The 27,912-nt window shown below is 40.4% G+C and overlaps 1 long non-coding RNA gene across 1 annotated transcript in view; it reads right to left on the bottom strand.

Moving 5' to 3' along the window:
* Nucleotides 1-4,312: 4,312 nt before the first annotated feature.
* Nucleotides 4,313-27,912, bottom strand: part of LOC309793971 — a 171,239-nt gene continuing 147,639 nt past the window's right edge. Inside the window, exons 2-3 of the long non-coding RNA XR_014291963.1 lie at nucleotides 6,109-6,214; nucleotides 4,313-4,400 (exon numbers count right to left, since the gene is read on the bottom strand). This is a non-coding gene — a long non-coding RNA (uncharacterized lncRNA). The remainder of the gene's footprint in view (nucleotides 4,401-6,108; nucleotides 6,215-27,912) is intronic.

Raw genomic sequence — 27,912 nt, 5'->3', positions numbered from 1 at the left:
CTTTTCTTTCTTTGGATGGAGGGCAGAGGCTGAACTTGAGCACAAATTGAATTCACCTGAGCTTGGTATCAGACTGGGTGTAAAGAGGAGAACACGCAATTGAGTAAAAGCCTAAAATCCCATAACTAAAATTACAGTGAGATACTATCTTGAGGTATTATTCCATGTTTGCACACTTTCTCCTTTATTTTCTTTTTTCCCCTTCCTCCAAGTTACGTAAGTAGCTGGTTCTGCCTTCATTGCTACTAGCAAAGGATTCAATAGAACATTCTAGAAAAAAATGATAATGTCTTCATATTCTTGGAGAAGGCAGAGGTTTCTTAAACAGGATATTAAAAATAACGGTAAAAGAAGATTTTCTAAAAATAAATTAAAGTTATTTATAAATGGATAAATTGGACTTCATTAAATTTAAGCACTTTCATTCATTAAAATATTCTGTTAAGAGAGTAAAAGACAAGCCACAGACTGGGACAAAATATTTGCAATGCACATAACCAGTTAAGGACCTGTATCCAAAATATGTGAGCAACTCCTACAAATAGATAGTTTTAAAAAGAAAGAAAACCCAGTTGAAAAGTGAGCAGGATACTTAAATGTGCACTGCACAAAAGGGACTATCCAAATGGCAATAAATATATTAATATGTGCTCTACATCACGTTCATCAGGGGAATGCAAACTGAAACCACAGCAGGATCTTACTATATGCCCACCTGAATGAATAAAATTGAGAAGATTGAAAATATCAAGTGCTGCTGAGGATGCATAACAATCAGAACTCTAACGCATTGTGGGTGTGTGTGTAAATCGGTACTACCACCGTGGAAAAAGATGTTTGGCAAGATCTTCTCAGGCTGAGCACACACCTAAACTATGTTCCAGAAATTCTACTCCTGCAATGGTGGTCCAAAAGCAGTTCTACTCCATTACAGACGGATGCCTGTGTCCCCAAAGACATACACAGAACTTATCATAGTGACTTTACTGTTAGCCCCAAATTGGAAACAGTCTGATGGATAAATAAAGTATAGCTGATTCAAACAATGGGCTAGTACATAGCATTAAGAAAGAACTGCTGATGCAAGCAGCAACATGGATGAATCTCACAGACTTTTGCGTGTAAAAAAAGAGAAAACACACAAGAGTTCATACAATATCATTCCATTTAACTAACAGCAAAGGAAACCATTGACAAAACGAAAAGACAACCTACAGGATGGGAGAAGATTTTTGCGTATGATATGATTAATAAGGGCTTCATATCCAACATATATAAAGAGCTCACACAACTGAATGTCAAAAAAACAAACAACCTGATTAAAAAATGGGCAAGAGAACTGAATAGCCATTCTTCCAAAGAAGAAATACAGATGGCCAACAGGCACATGAAAAGATGCTTATCATCACTAATCACCAGGGAAATGCAAATCAAAACCACAATGAGATATCACCTCACACCTGTCAGGTAGCTATCATCAAAAAGAACACAAATAACAAACTTTGGAGAGGGTGTGGAGAAAAGGGCATCCTAGTGTACTGTTGGTGGGGATATAAATTGGTGCAGCTACTGTGGAAAACAGTATGGAGTATGGAGATTCCTCAAAAAACTAAAAATAGAACTACCTACCATATGACCCAGCAATTCCACTCCTGGATATATATCCGGAAAAAAACCACACTAATTCAAAAAGTTACATGCATCCCAATGTCCATAGCAACCAAAGTGTCCATTAACAGATGAATGGATAAAGAAGATGTGGTGTATATATACAATGTAATACCACTCAGTCATAAAAAAAGAAGGAAATTTTGCCATTTGCAGCAACATGGATGGACTTGGAGGACATTATGCTAAGTGAAGTAAGTCAGACAGAGGAAGACAAATACTGTATGATATCACATATATGTGGAATCTAAAGAATACAATAAACTAGTGAATATAGCGAAAAAGAAGCAGACTCACAGATATAGAAAACAAACTAGTGGTTACCAGTGGGGAGAGGGAAAGGGGAAGGGGAAACATAGAGGTAGGGAAAAAATAGTGTACGTTAATTATATCTCAATAAAACTGGAATAAAAGAACAAGCAAAACTGACTTTTAGTGATAGAAGTCAGAGTAGGGACTGCCTTTGAGAGGGGTCATTGATTGGGAGGGGCACACAGGAGCCTTCTGTGTTGTAAATGCACTGTTTTGATCTGGACAGTGAATACACGGGTGTAGAAGTTTATTGAGCTGTACAGTTAAGATTTATGCACTTTACCTAGAAGTCTCTCTGGCTTTTGTGTTTGAAAAACATAAGAAGTGGCTTTAAAGCCCCATATTCAAGGACACTTTTAAAAATTACTGTTGGCTGGATCTTCTCCAGATCAAATCAGAACCTATGGGAAGGGGATGGGGGTGGAGCATCAATTTTGATGGAGTAGTAATGGCTGTTGGAATATTACACACACGCACATGCACACACACTCCTCAGGTAATTATAATTAACAGCCAGCATTGAAAACCAATGCCTAAGGGGAATTTCGAGTAATTGTAAGTAAGAGAAAGAATTCTGGCGCAATAGACAATCATGTTTTTTAGAAGCAGCAGGAAATGGGAGCCCTTCCTACAAGTCCTGCAGTAGCCTGAAAAGAGATGCCTCTGGGCACGAGGAGGAGAGAATAGTAGGGCAGCTCACACAGGACCCAGATAGGAAGTGGCGCGAAGCTGTGCCCTGAGCAGGAGCCAGGCTCCAAGGCGGCCCCTAATGACACATGCTTCCTGGCATCCATACTGTTGTGTGATTCAGAGATGCCCCATGTGACCAACAGGAGAGGTGGCAGGGACAGGGAGTCATTTCCGAGACTAGTCATCACAGACATTACAACTTCCGCCTTCACTCTTTTGTAACTAGTTGTCATGCTGTGAAGATGCTCAAGCCGCCCCGTGGAGGGGCCCACGTGGATAGGAGCTGAGGCTCCTTCATCCATAATACCCCATCCGCCTACTCCTCTGTCCTGTGCTTCTGAAACCAAGCAAGACCCTGTGGGGCTCCTGGGCACAAAAGCCTTTCTGTGTCCCCCCTTTCTTGTTTATAGGAAATAGGCTTCATTCAGCCTCCATGACCTTCCCTAAGTTCCAAAGGGCAGGTTCAAACAGTTGCTAATCAGGGAAGTGGGGATGCAGAGACAAGGGAGGAGCAATCAAGAAACAATGGTGCAGCCTTGGGGCAGCGTCCTGGTTCCCCCTCAAGGGATACACATAACAGTATATTTGAGCTGCTTTGCAGATACTGAAATCCCCACCAGGTGAGAGAAGTTAACTGTATGCTGCCCACAAGCAGTAGACCCCGGACTGGTTGGAAGCAGAAGGTTGATGATGCTCACTCCCACTTACCTCCCCACCAACCCATCAGAACAATGTCCACGAGCTGATCACGCCCTCCTCTTTGAACCATTCCTATAAAACTCCTCACTACCCCCTCCAGATTGGCACACACAGTTTTGAGGGCATTAGCGCACCGTGACCCCCCCTAGCCTGGCAAAGCAATAAAGCTATTCTTTTCTACTTCACTCAAAACTCTGTCTCCAAGATTCAGTTCGGTACCCGTGTACAGAAGTCGCGTTTCAGCTACAGTTCTGCTGTTCTTTGTGGGTATTGATGTGCCCATTAGCACATCCAGAGGTACATGCAGAGAGCTTTGATGAGCAGACAGAGCTCTGTGACTTATAACCATCACAGAGCAGGTATCACAGTGAACTGTCAGAAAGAAGAATGGTTCAAATCAGGCTATTACCTTCTACCATTTTTTACTACCCATTTGGCATGATTTATGTTATGGAGAGCTCTTAAGATGACACTCAAGAGATCTTGTCTAGATAAGTGATGCAGAAATCACAAAATGAAAGAATTTCCCCCCAAAGAACCATGATTCCAAAATCAACCAACGGAACTCGATCATTTAGTTACACAAATTATTCCTTCTTTTTAAAAAATGTTTCATATATTCTGCATGTGAAAAGTCTATTTCCTTATGCTCAGTTCATTTAAAAATGTAAATAGAAATATATATTAATATTATGTGTTAAAAATAAATATGTTAGCAGTGCTGCATGGTATATTTGGACTTATAGCCCTTATGAAGCAGGCATAGGTTTTTGAATCACCATTATCAGTTACTGACTATCCTTAAACTGGAAATTCTTATTTACTGAAATGCTTTCTGTTTTAGCTTGTGCTATCATAAAAAAAATACCTTCAACCAGGTGGCTTAAGTAACAGAAGTTAATTTCTTACAGTTCTGGAGGCTGGAAGTCCAGGATCAAGGTGCCACCATGATTCAGTTTCTGATGAAATTTCTCTTCTTGGCTTGAAGATGGTTGCCTTCGTGCTGTGTCCTCAAATGGCCTTCCCTTCACCTGTGCAAGTGTGTGGAGAAAGAAAGAGAGCTCCAATCTTGCTTCCTCTTCTTATAAAGACAATAACCCTATCAGATCACGGTCCTACACTTATGATCTTCTTTAACCTTAATTAATTTCAGAAAGGCCCTAGCTGGAAACACCATAACCCTGGGGGGTTAAGACTTATGAATTTGGTGGGAGGACACAATTCAGTCCATAGCACCTTCTACTAACAAATGATCTGGGTAGGAAAAGCTTTTAAAATACTAACATGCAAGCTATCTATGGAAACCTCTTCTCCATGGTGGTTGTTTGCATGATTCTCTTGTCAAAAATATAAACAATGAGGTTTTTTTTCCCTTAAACCTATATCGCATGAATGAAGTAATTCCCACACTACTCCCATCAAATTAATAATGTCATTTTAAGGCCAAACTCAACATGATGTAAAAAAAAATACACTGAGATATATGGAAAGGAATGCATTTAGAGTTATTTAAAATGTGTTTTCACGTGTAAACTCTCACATATTGAGGAACTGACTATTCAGGGTGTTGTTCCAAACTGATGGTGAATAAACTTTTAAGAATTTGTAAGTTATACTTTGTTCAAAACACAGCACAAGATAGAAATTTGTGTAATCAATGCTTCTGCTGGTCCCTAGAGAAATACAATAAAACTGATTTTTTTTTTAAACAAAGGGAATTTCTAAAAGCCTCAGAAAAGAGAAGACAAAGTTTCCTTCAGTAAATTGGAAGAGAAAGCAGAGAAGTGAGGACAGATAATAGGGCCTGCGTTGTAGGCTTTGGAGGCTTTCTGTGCAATGAGGATCATCACCCGGTCTCTTTAGTACATTCGGATTTTACCTTATGACCGGAGGAAGGCAAAGGGATGAACTGTCTAGGAACCAGGTGCTGAATTCAAGCAATTAATTTTTGTGTGTATGCATTAAAATATATACAACATAAAATTTACCATTTTTAGTGTATAATTAATTCAGTGGCATGAATTGTTTTACCATCACCACCCTCCATCTCCGGAACTTCTTCATCATCCCAAACAGAAACAGCCCAAACAGTAGCCGTGAAACCATAATCCCCACTCTCCCATCCCCCATCCCCTGGTCATCTCTATTCTGCTATTTCTATTAATTTGGCTATTTTGGTATCTCATATAAATGCAATTATACAGTATTTATCTTCTTGTGACTAGCTGATTTCACTTAGCATGTTTTCGAGGTTCATCCATGCCATAGCATATATCAGAATTTTTTTCCTTTTTAAGGCTGGATTATATTCCATTGTATGTGTGGACCACATTTTGTTTATCCATCCATTGTTGATGGACACTTGGGTTGCTTCCACCCTTTGGCTGTTGTGAATAGTGCTGCTGCGAACATGGGTGCACCTGTGTCTCTGCCTTCACTACTTTTGAGTACACCCTCAAGTGGAATTGGTGCATCACATGGTCGTTTAAAGTTTAATTTTCTGAAGAATCACTGTACTGTTTTCCACAGCAGCTGCACCATTTTGCATTCCTCCTAATGATGCATAAGAGTAAAATCTTATAATACACTTTTATTATTCTTTCTTTAAACAGTCATTGGTCCTTTAAATACATATATCTCTTTATATATAACTTTAAATAAAGTATATACATATACTATTTATGTGGACTATATAACTATGACTATTAAATGCTGTTTCATATTTGCATACATACTTACCCTCTCTGGTCCTTTTCAAGTCTCTTTTCCAGCAACTCAGGCTTCCATCTCGTGGTGTTTTCTTTCTCCCTTTCTTTCTTCCTTTAGCATTTCTTGTGGTACAGATCTACTGGGGATAAATTTTCTCAGGTTCAGATTTTCTGAAAGAGTATTTCCTCTTCATGTTTGATGAATATTTTTTCTGGGCAAAAAATTCTAAGATACTTCCTTTTTTTTCTGACCTCCATTGCTTCTTCAGATGAAATATTAGCTACTACATTTTATTGTTTTCCCGTTTCTAATGTTCCACTTTTCTCTGGATGCTTTTAAGATTCCCCCACTGTGTGTGTGTGTGTGCGTGTGCATGCGTGCGCCTCTCTATCTCTGTTTCTTAGCAGTTTAGCCATGATGTACCTACATGTATATTTATCCTGAACATGGTTTGCTGGACTTTTTGAATCTGTAGGTTAATGTGTTTGGGGAAGGCTTTCATTTGTGTTCAGATGCTTAAAAAGTTCTTAGCATTCGCTGCTTACAGAGGACCAACCCAATTTGCCATCCCAAATGAACTATCGGAAATAGTGGGGATAAAAGGGTTTGCTCTGCAGAGCATCTGAGCTGTAGAGCCTCACTGTGACTCCATCCGACCCTTCTCTCTCTGGAGCCCTCCTGGCCCACTACTGGAATATCCCAGTCTTAATTAGCAGTGGGGTGTCCTGGAAAGGAGCTACATTTGTATTTGATGTCTGAAAGCTGCTAATTATGTGACCCTTTGCAAGTGACTTAAATTTTCTGAGCCTCAGGTCTATCACATGGGCCCCTATCTAGCAATACTGTAGCCAAAATTGAGATCGTATATAGAAAAGACGAGCACGGTGTTTTGAGGCATGCTTAGACCGTGCAGTCTCCTTCTGTTCAAAGCAAATATACTCAGGGTTTCTTCACCCCGTGACCAAAACTGGTCTCCGCTGATTCTCACTGATTTCTCTGCTCAAAATTTTCTTACCACTAAGCTCATTCCCACTTAAAATCTCACTTGACTCCCAAGGCCATCCCAGACTGCTTCCTTGACCCTGCAGTTCCCAAGGGGCACTTCTCTGAATCTGGCCTTCACATGCCCGGCCTCTTTCCCGTCTGGGTCCACTGAGCCATGTCTTCTTATATCCTAGGATGGTTTCCCTTGATCCAGGTACTCAGCAAACCTTCATTTGACAGGTTTCACAAGACTTTCCAAGACTGTGAAAGCCTCTTTATTTACAACTAAAATTTTAGACTCCTCAGCAAATATGTCAGCATGCCTAATGGGTGAATGAGTTGCACTTGGAATTCCACATGTTTTTTGATGAAGAATCACTTTATTTTTTCTAAAGCTCTGTGGCCTGCCTCAAATGCTCTTGTAGACTCTCCTGAGTGTCATTATGGGGGGATTCCAGACTATCTGACCCCATGTTGCATTTTCAAGTCCTTGCACACATGCAACACATATTTGTTGAATAAACAAATGAGAGAGGATGGGAAGAAAGGCATCACCTAGCCTCCCCTCCACACTCAGTAACCTCAAAATCCTTGGCAACTTAAAGCAGCAATAAAATCTGCCAAGTCGGGAATTTCTTCCTAGCACCAGATCTCATACCAAACTTAGATGTCAATCAGAGGATAACACGGATGGCTGTTATAGTCATAAAAATGCCTGAGGATGCCACACACATGCCTCCCCAGGTCATATAATTTTTTAGAGCCTGGATTCTCTTATAAAAGTCACATTCTTCCATGTATTAATGCAGTGATATAGCCATTTTTGCATTTTCATGCTTGCTTATTTGTATTCTCATGTCCTTTTTACATCGATTTTATATTCATCTGTACTATAAGATATACCAGATACACACCAGATAATTATGCATTATATTTTGATTATAGAGATCCAGAGTGTGGGTAAAACTGAGCACTATACCAGTAGATCAATAATCTGCCCTCGAGTCCTGTGTCCGCCAGTAGCTTACTTTACGTCCCCGGGGAGGGGTTCTTAGCTCCTACTCCTGTGTAAGCTGAGGGGATGTGAGCTCAAACCAGAGGCCCCACTGCAGCTCCAGGACTCTCTGTCCACAGCTCTGCTGGCTAGCTCATTACTATACACACATCTCAGGACACACTACGCTCTATAATGCGTCACTTTCACTTTGCACTGACGCTGTCGTTAATACTGCCAATACCTGTGGCATTTCAGGCACCCTGAGAATGAGCACTTCCTTCTGAAGGTCAGAGACCATGTGGGTCACCGTCACCCCGTCTCTGGACCATCTGTCTGCTGACGATACAATACTAATATCCACACTCGGTGGAAATTAAGGATCCAAAAGAGGCAATGTCAAAATAACTCATATAATCCAAATCTGATCCTACAGAGAGCAGCTGGCTGGGGGAAGCTGAGGGAGGAGAAGACCTTCGGCCTATACGCATGATGGGATTGTCCCTTTGATGGTGGAGCGAGCAGTTTCTTGAAGTGTGATTTAAGAAGGTAAAGGGACACAGGCAAAGTGTGGGGGGATTTCTCTGAATTCTGGACAATCCTGGGTGTGAAGGAGGCAGTGGCCACCTAAGAAGGAAGCAAGCACAGCCTTTCCTTAGTCTCATGGCGATAATGACATGGCAAGGAGAAAACCCTGGAGACTTTTGTCTGGATAACACATAAGGATGTAGGGCCCAGGCACAATGCAGTTACCGATCCCAGGAAAAGTGGTACAGTTCTCAGAGGGCCTTACTCTTTTGTCCTCACAAATCAGAACAGGTCACGGTGAGCCCTCCTATAGGAACTGCAGGACATGTAAATTTCTTTTTTTTTTTTTTGGCTGCACCGCGAGGCATGTGGGCTCTTAGTTCCCTGACCAGGGATCGAACCCACACCCCCTGCATTGGAAGTGTGGAGTCTTAACCACTGGACCGCCAGGGAAGTCCCAGGACATGTAAACTTCTGAATTAGGGCTTTGACTTTGAAAGCAATATGAGCTGCATTTTAAATTTTTTACGTATTTTGAAGTTGTTTAGAGTTAAATTATTCTCTGTGAGGTGAAAAAAAAAAAAAGAGTGGAATTCTCTCCAGTTCTTCTTCTTTTCTCTAGTCCTCACTTGCCATCTCGACCTGAACACTCATGCCATTTCAGACTTAGTTTCTGTTGTTAGCTCCTTCACCTATTGCTGGAATTTGGGCTGTTCATATCCTGAAGATAAAACCTTTGGCATCCAAGGTGGGAGGGGGGGGAGAGGGACAGATCAGGAAGTTGGGGTTAGCAGATGCACACTAGTGAACAGAGGATGGATAGACAACAAGGTCCTACTGTAGAGCACAGGGAGCTATATTCAATCTCCTGTGATAAACCATAGTGGAAAAGAGAATATGAAAAAGAATATATGTATCTGAATCACTTTTCTGTACAGCAGAAATGAACACAAGCTTGTAAATCAACTATACTTCAATAAAATTAAAAAAAAAAAAAGGCCAGGCATTCCAAGTGTTGACCCCACATTCATGTTGTAGAAGCAACGTTTCCTTAAAAAACAAAACAAAACAAAGCAAAACCACGAACAACAAAAAACCTTTGGCATGAATTGGTAGTTTCCAGGCAGCACTTAAAGCAAGGATCCCTGCCAAGAGGCCTGGACCTGGCAAGACAGTTGATAGAAAGAAAACCTAGATCATGGGAGACAAGGCTGGCATATGGAGGCTCTAGGGGAGGCTGCAAGAGCTCAGACCTACACCATTTCTAAGGGTACCGTGGAGATCAGGATAATAAGCTCTAGGAGATGGGCTAGTTTGGGTCATTCCTTCCTTAGGAGGTTGACCAGGATTTGGAATAATGAGAGAACGTGTTAAACCAGCTCTGCTACTATAGAAAGAGTTGACTTAGTGAACCAGACCTAAAAGGCAAATATCCCGATGGACCAAAGACATAACAGCTACCTTGAGCATAACACATCTTCGTGAACTTGGAATTGACGATGATGATATAACATCTTGATCTTCCAGGAAGGTCTAGGAATAAAAAATTATTAGATTCTAGTCCTGGTTCTGAAACTTGAGGTCAATCACTTCCCCACAGTGATGGCGTTTATTTGTAAAGTTGTTTCCCGGGATGAACGTTTATTGACAAAAGATAGTCCTAGTTGAAAGGTTCCAACTAGAGATAGAGGATTTTGACGAACACACAAGTCTAGCTTCTCTGCGTGGAGCTGATCTCAGGGCTTGCTGTGCTGGAGCTCCCTCCTTATCCCATGGCCACAAGCCTCATGACACTGGCTTCTGTCCTTTTTCCTTGCTCCTACTTCCAAAGGGCTCCACCTCTGTAGGGTGGAGAAGGTTTAGAGACCCTTGTTACCATCTCAGTAAGATTTCCTGAGTGTATGAACATGGAAAACAGAAAACCAGGTTTTCAGGACACCCACAAAACTGGGCATCCTTTACAGTATTTTCTGGGGAAGAATTTTCATTCCCTTAAGAATTAATGTCTATTGTTGAAACCCTAACACACTTTTCTTCCACTGAATGGTTCCACTTTTCTGGGAAGATGTCTGCCAGTAATTTCCCCACTAAGTTAGATCTAGAATAGCCAATATTTGGAATTTTCTTGAACTTATTTATGGACATTAGATTTGGAGGATTTCTTGAAAAATGTTTTTTTTAAAAAGCCCAGTCAATTGGAAGTCAGTGTGTCCAGCTCTGTTGCTACAGATGTGGGGGGATTTTGAGCCAGTGACTTGACTTCTTTGGGGACTCAGTTTATACATTTGTAAAATGAGAGTGTTGACCTAAAATAACACTTGAGGTTTCCCAGCTCTAGTGTTCAATGCTTCTATGTTTTCAGTATTTATTGATGTTTTAAATAATGTTACTTCATTCCCAGAGGCCCCTGGATCTGCCATACCTCTCTCCAGATTCCTCCACAGATAAATAGTTCCAGGTGGAATTCATTTAGATTTATTATTATTATTTTAATAGCTACCATATATCCAGTGCTTACTATGTGCAGAATATATATTATCTGACATAATCCATGTGTAACCCAAATACTAGGCTTACCTTCCTCCATATTTTGGGAAAGGGGAATTTGTCTTAAAACTGTTTCTTGCTCCTACTGGCAGCTGCTTCTCTGGGCTGCATCCTCCCTGCCGCTGCTCTAGGTTACCTCTTGGACAATACTCCCTGTGCTGCGAGCCACTACCTGAAACCCTGACACTGTGATCTTCCTTCAGGTGATCCTGCTGTTGCTGTGCTGGCATCAGGGGATTGGGAAATATGGAGTGGTACTTCCCTTCCCTTTTGTAACTCTTAATTCCTCCATCCCAACCATACATGTCTTTGTGGGGTTTGTGTTTTTGTTTTGTTTTGTTTTGTTTTTTGGCCATGAGGCTTGCAGGGTCTTAGTTCCCTGACCAGGCATTGAACCCAGGCCCCGGTAGTGAAAGCACCGAGTCCTAACCACTGGATCACCAGGGAATTCCCGATTCTTTGTGTTTATAACAGATGTTATTATATTATAGAGTTGAAGATAACTACTCCTATCCAACAGAGAAAACAATAATGCATAGCGGGATGTGAAATATGATTGTGTCCAGAGCCCCAAATAAGACAATGAATGAAGACAGATGGATGCATGGATGGATGGATGGGTGGGTGGATGACGACAGGAAGCTCTTCACCATATCCTTTAGGAAGTAGCTCTCAGTTCATATTCTTGTTCTCTGTCTCCAGAGCCTGCCTTCCTTCCCTCTGAGAGAGGTACATTCTTTTATTCTTATTTCAAACCTCTACTTGTCTTTCAGAACCCACACCTGCAGTCCACAAGGGTTGATCTTAGCTTAGATTTCATCACCTTCCTCCTCCAGGGCAAACCATAGGTCATACCAACCACAGCAATGTATTTCCCAAAAGTCTGAGTTACTAAGCAGAGAATCACATCACAGGTTGTTTCATCCGAGCAGTTCAGTTATGAGTCTCCAAAACACATTAGACAAGTTCAGGGTGAGTTTTGACCCTTTAAGTCCCTTCTTATTCAAACCTCTCCTCTCACGTGAGGTCTAGGTAAGCTTCCCCATTCTTTTTTTGTTTTGGCCGTGCCATGAAGCATGTGGGATCTTAGTTCCCCGACCAGGGATTGAGCCCATGTCCCCTGCAGTGGAGGCGTGGAGTCTTAACCACCGGACCGCCAGGGAAGTCCCAAGCCTTCCCCATTCTTCCTACAGTTTTCTTAACTATAAGACTGAAGATTTACACACACCTTCCAACATAAACAAACACTAATTTTTTTATAGAACATATAGTGTATAGAAAATATGAAACCCTTTTTTTCCTAAATGCAGCATAATCTGCACAGACTCCTTGGCCCACCATAGAGGTGGTGCTGGACATTATTCCAATAGCAGTTCTTCATTGTCTTTTTGGCAATCATGCCCAGAAGAGATGGGTGTGAACAAAATAGTGCTTACTTTCTGTTTCTTCAAACCACAAAACCATCTATATCAAGTAGTTGCTTGCAAGTACACAAATACTCTAAATAATGAAAATACAGGGAGTAGCAGCCTGTAGATATCATTGAGGCCATGATGGTTAATTGTACTGTTCAACTCTTCTATATCCTTTACTGTTACTCTTCCATTATTGAGAGAAAAATGTTAAGCTAAGCATGAGTTAAAACTGATGTCCCCAACTCTAATCCATTACCGCATTAATCATTCCAATCTCCTCTCCTTGTTAATAAGTAATCTCCCACTTCAACAGTGAAAACTTGGCTCCCACCATCAGCCATCAATTTACTTAACTGTTCAATTCCAGGATTCATGCACGATTTTTTTCAGAATCATTAACTCATACTGCTGTAGGAATAACTTTATCAACTAGAGTACAGTTCAACATACAATTCATTTTGCCTTTAGTCTTGTAGATTTCATTCATATCAAAAGTCATTAATCTTGGGATATGATCCTTCTTTTTTTTGAATTTTTGAATTTTATTTTATTTATTTTTTTATACATCAGGTTCTTATTAGTTATCCATTTTATACATATTAGTATATATATGTCAATCCCAATCTCCCGATTCGTGATCCTTATTTCTAACGTGTGGCCCTTTTCAAATTTCACTAAAAAGCTCATGGTATTCACCAGTTCCCTCTACTTGGCAGGAATTCAACTCCGAACTCTCCTTCCAACACCAGACAGTTGCTAAAATATCTACCAAGTTATTTATTTAGCTTTCTAACTGCTACTCTCTGATGGGTTCCTTGGGGTTATTGTCCTGAATAGGAATAGTTTAGAAGTCGGTGAGGGGAATTTTTGTTTTAATTGGGGTATAGCTGTTTTACAGTGTTGTGTTAGTCTCTACGGTACAGTGAAGTGGAACTCCCTGTGCTATACAGCAGGTTCTCATTAGTTATCTATTTTATACATACTAGCATATATACGTCAATCCCAGCCTCCCAATTCATCCCACCACCTCCCCTCCCTTTGGTGTCCATACGTTTGTTCTCTACATCTGTGTCGCTATTTCTGCCTTGCAAGCCGGTTCATCTGTACCATTTTTCTAGATTCCACACATACGCGTTAATACACGATATTTGTTTTTCTCTTTCTGACTTACTTCACTCTGTATGACAGACTCTAGGTCCATCCACATCTCTACAAATGACCCCGTTTCATTGCTTTTTATGGCTGAGTAATATTCCATTGTATATATGTTCGGTGAGGGGAATTTTTAGGCAAATGTTAGGGCTCCTGGCTCTGTATCTCTCATCTTTAGAGACTTCCCCTTCCATTTACAAGAGCTGTGTCAGCCCTGAACTCTGGATTCTGTTTTTTGTTGTTGATGTTTGTTTGTTTTCCAGTTCAGTTACATTACCATTTTCTCCTTGTATTCTATTTCTGTGTGCAGATGAGAAGTGGGAAGTGCCCTTAGGAGAAAGAGCATCTTGATATAAGCTCACTTAGTTTTCTTCTCCACTTTCACATTCCATTTCCCTTCCAGTTTCTGCCATCTTTGGAACCCTTTCACACAGTTTATGCTTATATTTTGTACAACATTTATCATTGTTATTGGCGGGAGGTCAGTCTCATAAAATAGTTCTTAAACAGAGCAGGTAGGGTATTTATTCCAGTGAGATCATATAGGTTGGCACGAACTACCTGATAAATATGCCCCCATCTAAGTTGTGGGTCTCTTCTTGGTAGATTCAGAAACCTGATTATGTCAGGAGGATCTGTTTATATTAACCAATCACAAGACTAACATGTAAAATCAGAAAGCCATTTTATTAATTTCCAAAGATAAATAAGACTTGGACCAGAATCCTCATAGCTGCATGACCAGCAACTTTCCTTTCCTGTAGGCAAACCCAAAAGGAAGTCAAATTACAACTACGTATTTGTTTGTTGAGCATGAAATCAGAAAAAGAGAAGCAGGTTGGGTGTTTGATGGAGTCAAGCTAATATAGCCTCAGGTGTATATCCCCACAAAATGGAAAACCTGGCGATGGACCAAGCCTCCTCCAAATTCATTAACTGAGTTTCTTCTTTTTCTCTGACAGCTCTTGTTTATCTCTGTGTCCCTCTTTTTTCTGGATTTCCATGGCTGATCTGTACCTTTATCCAAGGACACTGTTCTTTATTAAGAACGTCAATAACATTAACACGACTCATATTGTACTGGTCTAAACACTAGTCTACCACCTTTTTCTTGTGACTTTTCATAATTCTACTTGAGTCCTGTATTTATTCATTAAAAGTTTAACTCTAAGAGAAAATCTTATTTCGTCAAAGTTAAAATCGTAGAGAAGATGTCCCAAACAGGGACTACAGTATCTACCTCTTTGAGTTTAAAGATACAATGGGATAACATAGGTAATGCTTCTGCACCTACTTGATATGCATTAAAGAATTCTTTTGTTTCCTTCCCCTTATTTAATGAAAACAGGTGTTGAAGAAAACACATCGATTTTTTTTCTTGTATGTTCCCCACATGAAAATCATTTTCTTACATTTTTGCTGCAGAAAAACAAGGGTCCTGAAAGCATTTTTCAATCACAAGCCTGGATGGAGATTTAAAGGCAAAACAAAACAAAAACATTAAGGCTTTCAATGACCAATTCTCCTTCACAAGACACTGGTAAATCAGAACCTGACTCCCCCAAATAAATATCAGTATTGGAACATCGTGTGTCCCGATTTCCATCAGTCAGGAAGAGATCTAAGCCAAGAGTCTCGGGCTTTATCTTGGTGGTGAATTCAGAGACAGCGATGCCATCCCCATCAGCAGCAGAGTTAAATTATATGTATGATAATTAGATACACTGTAACACATCTCTGTTTTCATCCCTTGATATTTATCGTAAGAGTTAACTGTCTGCTATGTGGAAAACACTAAGGTGATATCTCTAACTGTTATTTCATGTAATCCTCACAGCTCCAATAGCTAGGGTTTGTTCTCATTTCCAAATAAGGAAACTGGTACAGAGTGGACTCCACATAAGTGTTTGAATGAACGTGTGTGAGCAGGCTTAGTGACTTGCTCAAAATCACGGGTCCAGCAAGCACCAGGGTTGGAATGTAAACCACCCACGTCTAGTTCTAAGGCCTGCGTTCTTTCTAACACCTCACGATTCCTCTTAATAACATAGTTCATCCTAGTCAAGGCTTGTGGAGATCACAATTAAAGAAACGATTCTGATAGTGAAGATGTGGAGACCTGGAACAGAGTCAGAAAGATGTATTTGGAAAGACAAAAGTTTCGGGGGCTGCCCGTCGAAGACAAAAGCCAAATCTCATTGATCCTACTCCTGTACCAGCAGAGATACATTGTCATGAACCTGTGTCATTTCCAAATGAATGCAATTACTATTTATACCAAGAAAAGTTTTCCTTTTTTTAGAAAAGTATTTTGTTAAATGGAAAGAGCATGGCAGAGGGAGTCGGGAATCCTTGAGAGAGTCAGAGAGCCCTCTTGGCCTCGGTTTCCTCATCAATCAAAGAAGGGCATCAGCCCAGATGATCTTTAGAGTCTAAGAGTTCAAGGTGCCTCGCCTCAGTCACATCCATTCTTTTCTCCTGACCCACTTTCCCAGCTGCATGCTCGTGGAACAGATTGACAACAGCAATCACAGAGTCAAATTCCCATTTAAAACACAAGTCTTGTTATTTTGGTACCAATTACAAGGTTATGGATCCTGCTTAAAGGTGTTTAATATGCTGTAATGTTTAGACACACTTGGCTCCAACATTTATGGGAGCTGTTTGTAGCAACAAGCAGCATGCTCTCACTCTCTAAGTATGCAAGACTGCTGTAAAAACAGTACAGATGGGCCGGAAAGAAAGAGTCTCCAACGAGCTACAAAGGAGGATAGCAAGTGTTTCTGGCTGCGCTGCGGGTTTACCTACTGACTAATCTCTCATCACCCACAGCCTGCTTTTATAGGTGTGTATTTTGTTGTTGCTTCTTACTTTGTTTCAATGCCTGATGTAGAGTATTTGTAAAAAGTGGTATGAGGGATTTTTACGGCCTTGTACGGCCATGTTGTGCTAGGAGTCATATATTGTTTTAATGAGACCATAGTTCTGAGACTGTGTTCCCTGTTTATCCCTTCTCACCACATCAAGGTGACAGGTGGCTACTTCTCAGGTGATGTGAAAGTGTCCAAAAATGTGAGGTGATGCAATAATAACAGGAAATAGCATGGTTGTCTTTAAGCCCCAAAACTGTAGTTGTGTTTGAGTCCTAGAGGGATTGTATGTCTGAGGTAAATCCAGTATATCTCCATTTTAAAAACTCTATTCAAATATGCTTTTAAAACTGAGAAGGAAGTGAAATGTATAATCCATTTAAGAACCAGATTCCTGGCTGAAACCAAGTTTTACAACTTGGGGTTGGGGGAGCCTTCACAAAGAAATCCCTCTCAGCACTCATTAGCTCATGAGCACGGGCCATGCCAAAATAACCTTTTCCATGTTGAAAACAGGCAGCCATGTGCATGCTTCTATAATCTTTCTCGAAAAAAAAAAAAAAAGAGAAAAACCTCACTGACTTTGCTGCAGAGCCTTGAATTGAAGGTACCATGTTGATGAAGGAGCAGCTGAACTTGAAGGAATTCGTTTAACAAAGTGAAACATATAAAGTGGCAAAAAGTTATGGGAGGTGAGAAAGATTCAAGGAAGCAGAATAATTTAGGAAAAGTCAGCCTTAACAAACAGCGTTCTACATTTTGAGCATCCTTGCAGGGAAGGTGCCTACACTGGGATGCAAAGCAAAACAAGATATGACCTCCATCCTGAAGAAGTTTCCCTCTAGAGCAAGTGTCAGCAGACTATAGCCAGTGGGGCCAAATGCCCTGTTTTTGTACTGCCAGTGAACTAAAAATGGGTTTTCCTATTTTAAAACGTTAAAAGCAACTAAGAAAAATAAAATACAAGAGTTAAAATGAAAAAGAGCATGCCAAACCACCAGTGACCCACAAACTCTAAAATATTTACTATTGGTCTTTTACAGAGAAAGTTTCCATGGGGAAAGTCAGATCATTGAATTACAATCAAAATCACAAGGGCTAGGGTGGGGTAAATGTGTGGTTTGCCAGGTCCAACAGAGAGGTGTGTAACACAGGTTTGAGAAATCAGTGCAGACTTCTAGGAGAAAGTGGCAACTCCCCTGGGATCTACAGAATGGGTAGAAATTAGATAAAGATACTGGAGTGATGATTGAACATTCAAAGCAGAAGGAACACCATGGTGTAGGAATGGAAAGAAGTTGTGTTGCAGAAACTTAGGTGGAAAGTGAGTCGGAAGAGATAAGGCTGGTTACCCAGGTGTAAACGGGGGTTGTCCCCCTTCCCAGGTCCAGATTGTTTCTACCGTAAGTCCAGCCTGTTCTTTGAGGGCTTAACCCCTACTCACAGACTGGTAGCTATCAATAGGGGAGCACCAAAGGCAGCAAAACAGCTGACCTCGAGGAGGGGTCTGTAGATTTGGGTGGAGTGTGCCCTCCAGGCTGGGACAGCCCTCCTGCGGCAGGTGCTCTCCATGTACTAGTCCACCACCCCGGCTGCAAGCCTGCCAAAGTCCTGCATCATCATGGGTCTCATTTCCCACCACCTCCCAAACTCAAAACCTCAACTATCCTCCTGGGGACCCAAGAACCTCTCCTTTTAACCTCCCAAAACACAGATTTCTGATAAAACCCTGTTTTGTGGACAAAGGAGCTCCCCACTGCATTGTTTATCATCAGCCAGATGAAGCTTGGACTTCTGAGATGCCGTTGGAAATACTTAAAAGGTGAACACACTTGGAAGATTTATAGCAAATTCACATTCCATCGTGGCTGACTTCATTGTTCAAGAAAATGTGACTTGTTTTCTATAATTCAACTGGACATGTGATTCCCGGCCCAGTTTGCCAATTTATGGTAGCCATTTACAAGGAAACTAAGGCATTTCTGGAACTATGTGAGGTCACTTTTTTTTTTTGGCTTTGTTGGGTCTTTGTTGCTGCACGTGGGCTTTCTCTGGTTGTGGCGAGAGGGGGCTACTCTTGGTTGTGGTGCGCGGGCTTCTCATTGCAGTGGCTTCTCTTGTTGCGGAGCACAGGCTCTACTAGCACGGGCTTCAGTAGTTGTGGCTTGCAGGCTCAGTAGTTGTGGCTTGCGGGCTCTAGAGCACAGGCTCAGTAGTTGTGGCTCAAGGGCTCAGTTGCTCTGCAGCATGTGGGATCTTCCCGGACCAGGGCTCGAATCCGTGTGCCCTGCGTTGGCAGGCGGATTCTTAACCACTGCGCCACCAGGGAAGCCCCCACATGAGGTCACTTTATGAATTAACTGTGGTCAATTCTGTATTTAACATGCTCGACTGAGATCCCTCTGCCTCCACTCTTCCCGGGGACGATGATCTAAGTTCTGAGGGCTTCCAGAGCGTGAGAAAGGAGACAAGCTCGCGGTCATCAGCATTCATCAGCCGGCCTCTGCTGAGACGTCCAACCCTCGTTCCTCTTTGATTATTGCTACTTATTCCTGCACATCCATGGCTGAACTAGCATATTCCTCGCTTCATCCTGAAATCCAGTCCAGGAAGGTCTCTCTCTTCCTGACCACAAAGGCCTGCCCTCAGCCAGTTCTGAGCCACATTTAGGACACAAAAATGTTTACTGTCCTCCTTGGTCTCACAGGAATGTCTCAGGCCCACTCTGCCTAGAGACATCTGACTAGGATTTTTTGTTTCTTTTTTTAATTGAGGTACAATTTCCATAACATAAATTTAACCATTGACCATTTTAAAGAGTACAGATTCAGTGGCATTTAATACATGTTTGAGGTTGTGCAACCATCACCTCTGTCTAGTTCCAAGACATTTTTCTCTCCCCAAAAGGAAACCAGATACCTAAGAGGCAGTCACTCCCCATTCCCCCTCCCCTAGTCCCTTGCAAGCCCCAATCTTCATTCTGTCTCTACAAATTAAACTTCTCGGTATGTTTCCTATAAATGGAATCATGCATATGATACTTTGTGTCTGGCTTTGTTCACTCAGCACGGGGTGTTAGAGGTTCATCTACCTTGTAGCAGGTTATCAATAATTTATTCCTTTTTAATGGATGAATACTATGTAATTGTATGGATATACTCTATTTCATTTGACTGACATTTGTGTTGTTTCCATCTTTTGGCTATTATGAATTGTGTTGCTATGAACACTCATGTACATGCATTTGTTTGAGCACCAGTTTTCAATTCTTTGGGGTGTACACCAAGGAGGGGAATTGCTGGGTTGTACGCTAACCCTATGTTTAACTTTTTGAAGAACTGCTAAACTGTTTTCCACTTCAGTGTTCAAGAAAATGTGACTTGTTTTCTATAATTCAACTGGACATGTGACTCCCAGCCCAGTCTGCCAATTTAGGGTAGCCATTTGCAAGGAAACTAAGGCATTTCTGGTAATGACTAGAAATCAGAAAAAAAGAAGAAAAAAAAAAAAAAGGACTGGTTGGTGGAAAGACCTGGAGTTCAGTTTTATATATTTGGTTTAATGTTCAAGGGAGACAAGAATTTGAAGATGTTTGTAGAGAGTGTTTGAAGTGATATATTGTAGAACCTAAAATGAAAGAAAGTGAAAATGCAAAGGGTAAATATTTAGGAAAAAACTAGAAAATTCAAAGAACTAAATGAGACTGAAAAACGTTGTAGACTTTTACTGCCAGGATTAGATTGGAACCAGTCCTCTTCTGCGGACAACCAGAAAAGCTGGATAAAATTAAAGAAAAAATTCTGCTTGAAATCAATGGAGAGATGACAAGAGAGTGAAGCATTGTTGGGCCAGGGTTACAGTAGGATGAACTCAGAATTTGGAGCCACTTTTCACCTGAGGATGTTTGTTGACTCCCAAGAAGGCAACTCAGAGGCTGAGTCGCTAGGCAGTGGTTTTGACAGCCTTGTGGGACTAAGGAGACAGAAAGTGGCATTCCAGGCCTGCCAAAATGGTCTTACTACTGAAGCCCTTCATTTTGGTTTAGATCCAAATTGGCTTTATCCATAGAGGAGGCATGAGCCAGAAATAGACAAGCCCTCTCAAGAGCTTCTCCACAACTTCATGTCAGTCCTTGAAACTAGACCAGGGTAATCCATGATTGACAGCACTCCCCGTCAGCTGGCAAACACAATTCTTCAGAAGAAGATAACATCATCCAATGCCTCATATTACTTCTACAAACTATTTTGCAAATGCAACACCCAGTGCACACACATGTATACATGCACAAACAAGCACAAAAGGAAACAAGGCTACTTGTTAAAGGTATTTTATTTTCCATTGATTAAGAAAATATTGTACAGTTGGTTCAAGACAGCAAAGTAGAAGGACGTGCTCTCACTCCCTCTTGCGAGAGCACCAGAATCACAACTAACTGCTGAACAATCATTGACAGGAAGACACTGGAACTCACCAAAAAAGATACCCCACATCCAAAGACAAAGGAGAAGCCACAGTGAGACGGTAGGAGGGGCACAATCACAACAAAATCAAATCCCATAACTGCTGGGTGGGTGGCTCACAAACTGGAGAACACTTATACCACAGAAGTCCACCCACTGGAGTGAAGGTTCTGAGCCCCACGTCAGGCTTCCCAACTTGGGGGTCCGGCAACAGGACGAGGAATTCCTAGAGAATCAGACTTTGAAGGCTACCGGGATTTGGCTGCAGGACTTCAACAGGACTGGGGGAAACAGAGACTCCACTCTTGGAGGGCATACACGAAGTACTGTGCAAATTGGGACCCAGGGGAAGGAGCAGTGACCCCACAGGAGACTGAGCCAGACCTACCTGCTAGTGTTGGAGGGTCTCCTGCAGAGGCAGGGGGTGGCTATGGATGACCATGATGACAAGGACACTGGCATCAGGAGTTCTGGGAAGTACTCCTGGGCGTGAGCCCTCCCAAAGTCCGCCATTAGCCCCACCAAAGAGCCAGGTAGGTTCCATTGCTGGGTCACCTCCAGCCAAACAAGCAACAGGGAGGGAACCCAGCCCCACCCATCAGCAGTCAAGCGGATTAAAGTTTTCTGAGCTCTGCCCACCAGAGCAACAGCCAACTCTACCCACCACCAGTCCCTCCCATCAGGAAACTTGCACAAGCCTCTTAGATAGCCTCATCCACCAGAGGGCAGACAGCAGAAAGAAGAACTATAATCCTGCAGCCTGTGGAACAAAAACCACATTCACAGAAAGGTAGACAAGATGAAAAGGCAGAGGGCTATGTAGCAGATGAAGGAACAAGATAAAACCCCAGGAAAACAACTAAATGAAATGGAGATAGGCAAGCTTCCAGAAAAATAATTCAGAATAATGATGGTAAAGGTGATCCAGGACCTTGGAAAAAGAATGGAGGCAAAGATCAAGAAGATGCAAGGAATGTTTAACAAAGACCTAGAAGAATTAAAGAACAAACAAACAGAGATGAACAATACAATAACTGAAATGAAAAATACACTAGAAGGAATCAATAGCAGAATAACTGAGGCAGAAGAACAGATAAGTGACCTGGAAGACACAATGGTGGGATTCACTGCCAGGGAAAAGAATAAAGAAAAAAGAATGAAAAGAAATGCAGACAGCCTAAGAGACCTCTGGGACAACATTAAACACACCAATGTTCACATTAGAGGGGTCCCTGAAGGATAAGAGAGAAAGTTCCCGAGAAAATATTTGAAGAGATTATAGTAAAAAACTTCCCTAACACGGGAAAGGAAACAGCCACCCAAGTCCAGGAACAGCACAGAGTCCCAGGCAGGATAAACTCAAGGAGAAACACGCTGAGACACACAGTAATCAAACTGACAAAAATTAAAGACAAAGAAAAATTACTGAAAGCAATGAGGGAAAAATAACAATTAACATACAAGGGAACTCCCATAACGTTAACAGCTGATTTCTCAGCAGAAACTCTACAAGCCAGAAGGGAGTGGCATGATATATTAAAAGTGATGAAAGGGAAGAACCTACAACCAAGATTACTCTACCCAGCAAGAATCTCATTCAGATTCAAGGGAGAAATCAAAAGCTTTACAGACAAGCAAAAGCTGAGAGAGTTCAGCACCACCAAACCAGCTCTACAACAAATGCTAAAGGAACTTCTCTAAGTGGGAAACACAAGAGGAGAAAAGGACCTACAAAAACAAACCCATAACAATTAATAAAATGGTAATAGGAACATACATATTGATAATTACCTTAAACGTGAATGGATTAAATGCTCCAACCAAAAGGCACAGGCTCACTGAATGGATACAAAAACAACACCCATATATATGCTGTCTACAAGAGACTCACTTCAGACTGAGGGACACATTCAGACTGAAAGTGAGGGGATGGAAAAAGATATTCCATGAAAATGGAAATCAAAAGAAAGCTGGAGTAGCAATACTCATATCAGATAAAATAGACTTCAAAATAAAGAATGTTACAAGAGACAAGGAAGAACACTACATAATGATCAAAAAGAAGATATAACAATTATAAATATATATGCACCCAACACAGGAGCACCTCAATACATAAGGCAACTGCTAACAGCTGTAAAAGAGGAAATTGACAGGAACACAATAATAGTGGGGGACCTTAACACCTCACTTACACCAATGGACAGATCATCAAAACAGAAAATTAATAAGGAAACACAAGCTTTAAATGACACAACAGACCAGATAGATTTAATTGATATTTATAGGACATTCCATCCAAAAGCAGCAGATTACACTTGCTTCTCAAGTGCACATGGAACATTCTCCAGGATAGATCACATCTTGGGTCACAAATCAAGCCTCAGTAAATTTAAGAAAATTGAAATCATATCAAGCATCTTTTCTGACCACAGCACTATGAGATTACAAATCAATTACAGGGAGAAAAACGTAAAAAACAAAAACACATGGAGGTTAAACAACACGCTACTAAATAACCAAGAGATCACTGAAGAAATCAAGAGGAAATCAAAAAACACCTAGAGACAAATGACAATGAAAACACGACGATCCAGAACCTATGGGATGCAGGAAAAGCAGTTCTAAGAGGGAAGTTTATAGCAATACAAGCCTACCTCAAGAAACAAGAAAAATCTCAAATAAACAATCTAACCTTACACCTAAAGGAACTAGAGAAAGAAGAACAAACAAAACCCAAAGTTAGCAGAAGGAAAGAAATCATAAAGATCAGAGCAGAAATAAGTGAAATAGATACAAAGAAAACAATAGCAAAGATCAATAAAACTAAAAGCTGGTTCTTTGAGAAGTTAAACAAAATTCATAAACCATTAGCCAGACTCATCAAGAAAAAGAGGGAGAGGACTCAAATCAGTAAAATTAGAAATGAAAAATGAGAAGTTACAATGGACACCACAGAAATACAAAGCATCCTAAGAGTCTACTACAAGCAACTCTATGCCAATAAAATGAACAACCTGGAAGAAATGGACAAATTCTTAGAAAGGTATAACCTTCCAAGACTGAACCAGGAAAAAATAGAAAATATGAACAGACCAATCACAAGTAATGAAATTAAAACTGTGATTAAAAATCTTCCAACAAACAAAAGTCCATGACCAGATGGCTTCACAGGTGGATTCGATCAAACATTTAGAGAAGAGCTAACACCCATCCTTCTCAAACTCTTCCAAAAACTTGTGGAGGAAGGAACACTCCCAAACTCATTGTATGAGGCCATCATCACCCTGATACCAAAACCAGACAAAGATACCACAAAAAAAGAAAATTACAGACCAATATCCTGGATGAATATAGATGCAAAACTCCTCAACTAAATACTAGCAAACAGAATCCAACAACACATTAAAAGGATCATACACCATGATCAAGTGGGATTTATCTCAGGGATTCAAGGATTCTTCAATATACATAAATCAATCAATGTGATACACCATATTAACAAATTGAAGAAGAAAAACCATATGATGATCTCAGTAGATGCAGAAAAAGCTTTTGACAAAATCCAACACCGTTTATGATAAAAACTCTACAGAAAGTGGGCATTTAGGGAACCTACCTCAACATAATAAAGGCCATATATGACAAACCCACAGCAAACATCATTCTCAATGGTGAAAAACTGAAAGCATTTCCTGTAAGATCAGGAATAAGACAAGGATGTGCACTCTTGCCACTATTATTCAACATAGTTTTGGAACTCCTAGCCATGGCAATCAGAGAAGAAAAAGAAATAAAAGGAATACAAATTGGAAAAGAAGAAGTAAAACTGTCACTGTTTGTAGATGGCATGATACTATATGTAGAGAATCCTAAAAATGCTACCAGAAAACTACTAGAGCGAATCAATGAATTTGGCAAAGTTGCAGGATACAAAATTAACACACAGAAATCTCTTGCATTCCTATATACTAATGATGAAAAATCTGAAAGAGAAATTAAGGAAACACTCCCATTTACCATTGCAACAAAGAGAATAAAACACCTAGGAATAAACCTACCTAGGGAGACAAAAGACCTGTACTCAGAGAACTATAAGACACTGATGAAAGAAATTAAAGATGATACAAATAGATGGAGAGATATACCATGTTCTTGGATTGGAAGAATTAACATTGTGAAAATGACTATACTACACAAAGCAACCTACAGATTCAATGCAGTCCCTAGAAAATTACCAATGGCATTTTTTACAGAACTAGAACAAAAATCTTAAAATTTGTATGGAGACACAAAAGACCCCGAATAGCCAAAGCAGTCTTGCAGGAAAAAAGTGGAGCTGGAGGAATCAGACTCACTGACTTCAGACTATACTACAAAGCCACAGTAATCAAGACAATATGGTACTGGCACAAAAACAGAAATATAGATACATGGAACAGGATAGAAAGGCCAGAGATAAACCCACACACCTATGGTCAACTAATCTATGACAAAGGAGGCAAGGATATACAACGGAGAAAAGACAGTCTCTTCAATAAGTGGTGCTGGGAAAACTGGAGTGCTACATGTAAAAGAATGAGATTAGAACACTCCCTAACACCATACACAAAAATAAACTCAAAATCGATTACAGACCTAAATGTAAGACTGGACACTATAAAAGTCTTAGAGGAAAACATAGGAAGAACACTCATTGACATAAATCACAGCAAGATCTTTTTTGATCCACCTCCTAGAGTAATGGAAATAAAAAAAAAAAAAAAAAACAAATGTGACCGAGTGAAACTTCAAAGCTTTTGCATCGCAAAGGAAACCATAAAGAAGACAAAAAGACAACCCTCAGAACAGGAGAAAATATTTGCAAATGAATCAACTGACAAAGGATTAATCTCCAAAATATATAAACAGTTCACGCAACTCAGTATTAAAAAAACAAACAACCCAGTCAATAAATGGGCAGAAGACCAAAAAAGACATTTCTCCAAAGAAGACATACAGATGGCCAAGAAGCACATGAAAAGCTGCTCAACATCACTAATTATTAGAGAAATGAGAATCAAAACTACAATGAGGTATCACCTCACACCAGTCAGAATGGGCATCATCAGAAAATCTACAAACAACAAATGCTGGAGAGGGTGTGGAGAAAAGGGAACCCTCTTGCACTATTGGTGGGAATGTAAATTGATACAGCCACTATGGAGAACAGTATGGAGGTTCCTTAAAAAACTAAAAATAGGGGCTTCCCTGGTGGCGCAGTGGTTGAGAGTCCGCCTGCCGATGCAGGGGACACAGGTTCGTGCCCCGATCCCGGAAGATCCCACATGCCGCGGAGCGGCTGGGCCCGCGAGCCATGGCCGCGGAGCCTGTGTGTCCGGAGCCTGTGCTCCGCAACGGGAGAGGCCGCAACGGTGAGAGGCCCGCGTACAGCAAAAAAAAAAAAAAAAAAAAACTAAAAATAGAATTACCATATGACCCAGCAATCCCACTCCTGGGCATATACCCAGAGAAAACCATAATTCAAAAAGACACATGCACCCCAATGTTCATTGCAACACTCTTTACAATAGCCAGGTCAAGGAACCACCCTAAATGCCCATCGACAGACAAATGGATAAAGAAGATGTGGTACATATATACAATGGAATACTACTCAGCCATAAAAAAGGAACGAAATTGGGTTATTTGTAGAGACGTGGATGGATCTAGAGACTGTCATACAGAGTGAAGTAAGTCAGAAAGAGGAAAACAAATATTGTGTATTAACGCATATATGTGGAACCTGGAAAAATGGTACAGATGAACCGGTTTGCAGAGCAGAAATAAAGACACAGATTTAGAGAACGTATGGACACCAAGGGGGGGGACGTGGCGGGGGGTTGATGCTGGTGTGATAAATTGGGAGATCGGGATTGACATATATACACTAATATGTATAAAATGGATATCTAATAAGAACCTGCTATATAAAAAAATAAATTAAATTCAAAAATTCAAAAAAAGAAAATATTGTAAATATTGTGTGTGTTTGTGTGTGTATACACACACAATGCTAGGATACTATTCTGGGATACTTGTACTATATATACTATGCTAAGATACTATTCTGGAATAGTGGTAATTTCTGTTTCTTGATCAGCATTCTGGTTACATATGTGTGTTCACTTCGTGAAAATTCAAGAAAAAATAACATTACTTGTTGACAATAAAAATTCAAAGAGTGCATAATGGGCATATGGTAAAAAGTATATCTCTTCAGTCCTCCTTTTCTTCACAAGAGGCAAATACTGTTACCAGTTTTTAGATATTTTTACAGATATTATTTATATAGACATTATATGTGCATGTACAAATGCAGATATATGAATGTAGCTGTATAATGAAAGGGTCAAATGCTATACACATTTTTTTGTAATATAAAATACATACAGAAAAGTATAAAAATTGTAAGTGTATAATAAGTGTATAATTCTGATGAACACATCCATGAGAATATAAACAACATCCCTTCATGTTTAAACCTCCCAATATACACCCAAAAAAAACAACAACAAAATCCTGGGATTCTAATTGGGATTGCATCTAATTCTTACATCAATTTGGGGAGAATTGATGTATCTGATATATTCACAATAGTGTGCCTTCTAATCCATGAACATAGTACACCCTCCCTTTAGTTTCAACTTAATTTATTTCAGCAATGTTATATATAGCATTGTCCAGTAGAAATACAATGCAAACCACAAACGCAACTGACTGAACTAGCCACATTTCAAGGGTTCAATAGATATATGTGATAAGTGACTACTGTATTGGACAGTGTGGTTCTACAGTTCTCAGCATAGAGAAAATTATACATATATGGTAGATTGACTCCA

Source organism: Mesoplodon mirus (genome assembly GCF_964341445.2).
Source record: "Mesoplodon mirus genome assembly, chromosome: 18".
In the NCBI taxonomy this organism is placed as follows: Eukaryota; Metazoa; Chordata; class Mammalia; order Artiodactyla; family Ziphiidae; genus Mesoplodon; species Mesoplodon mirus.
Note: the sequence above shows the minus strand (reverse complement) of the source record. Positions and strands in the feature narration are given on the sequence as shown.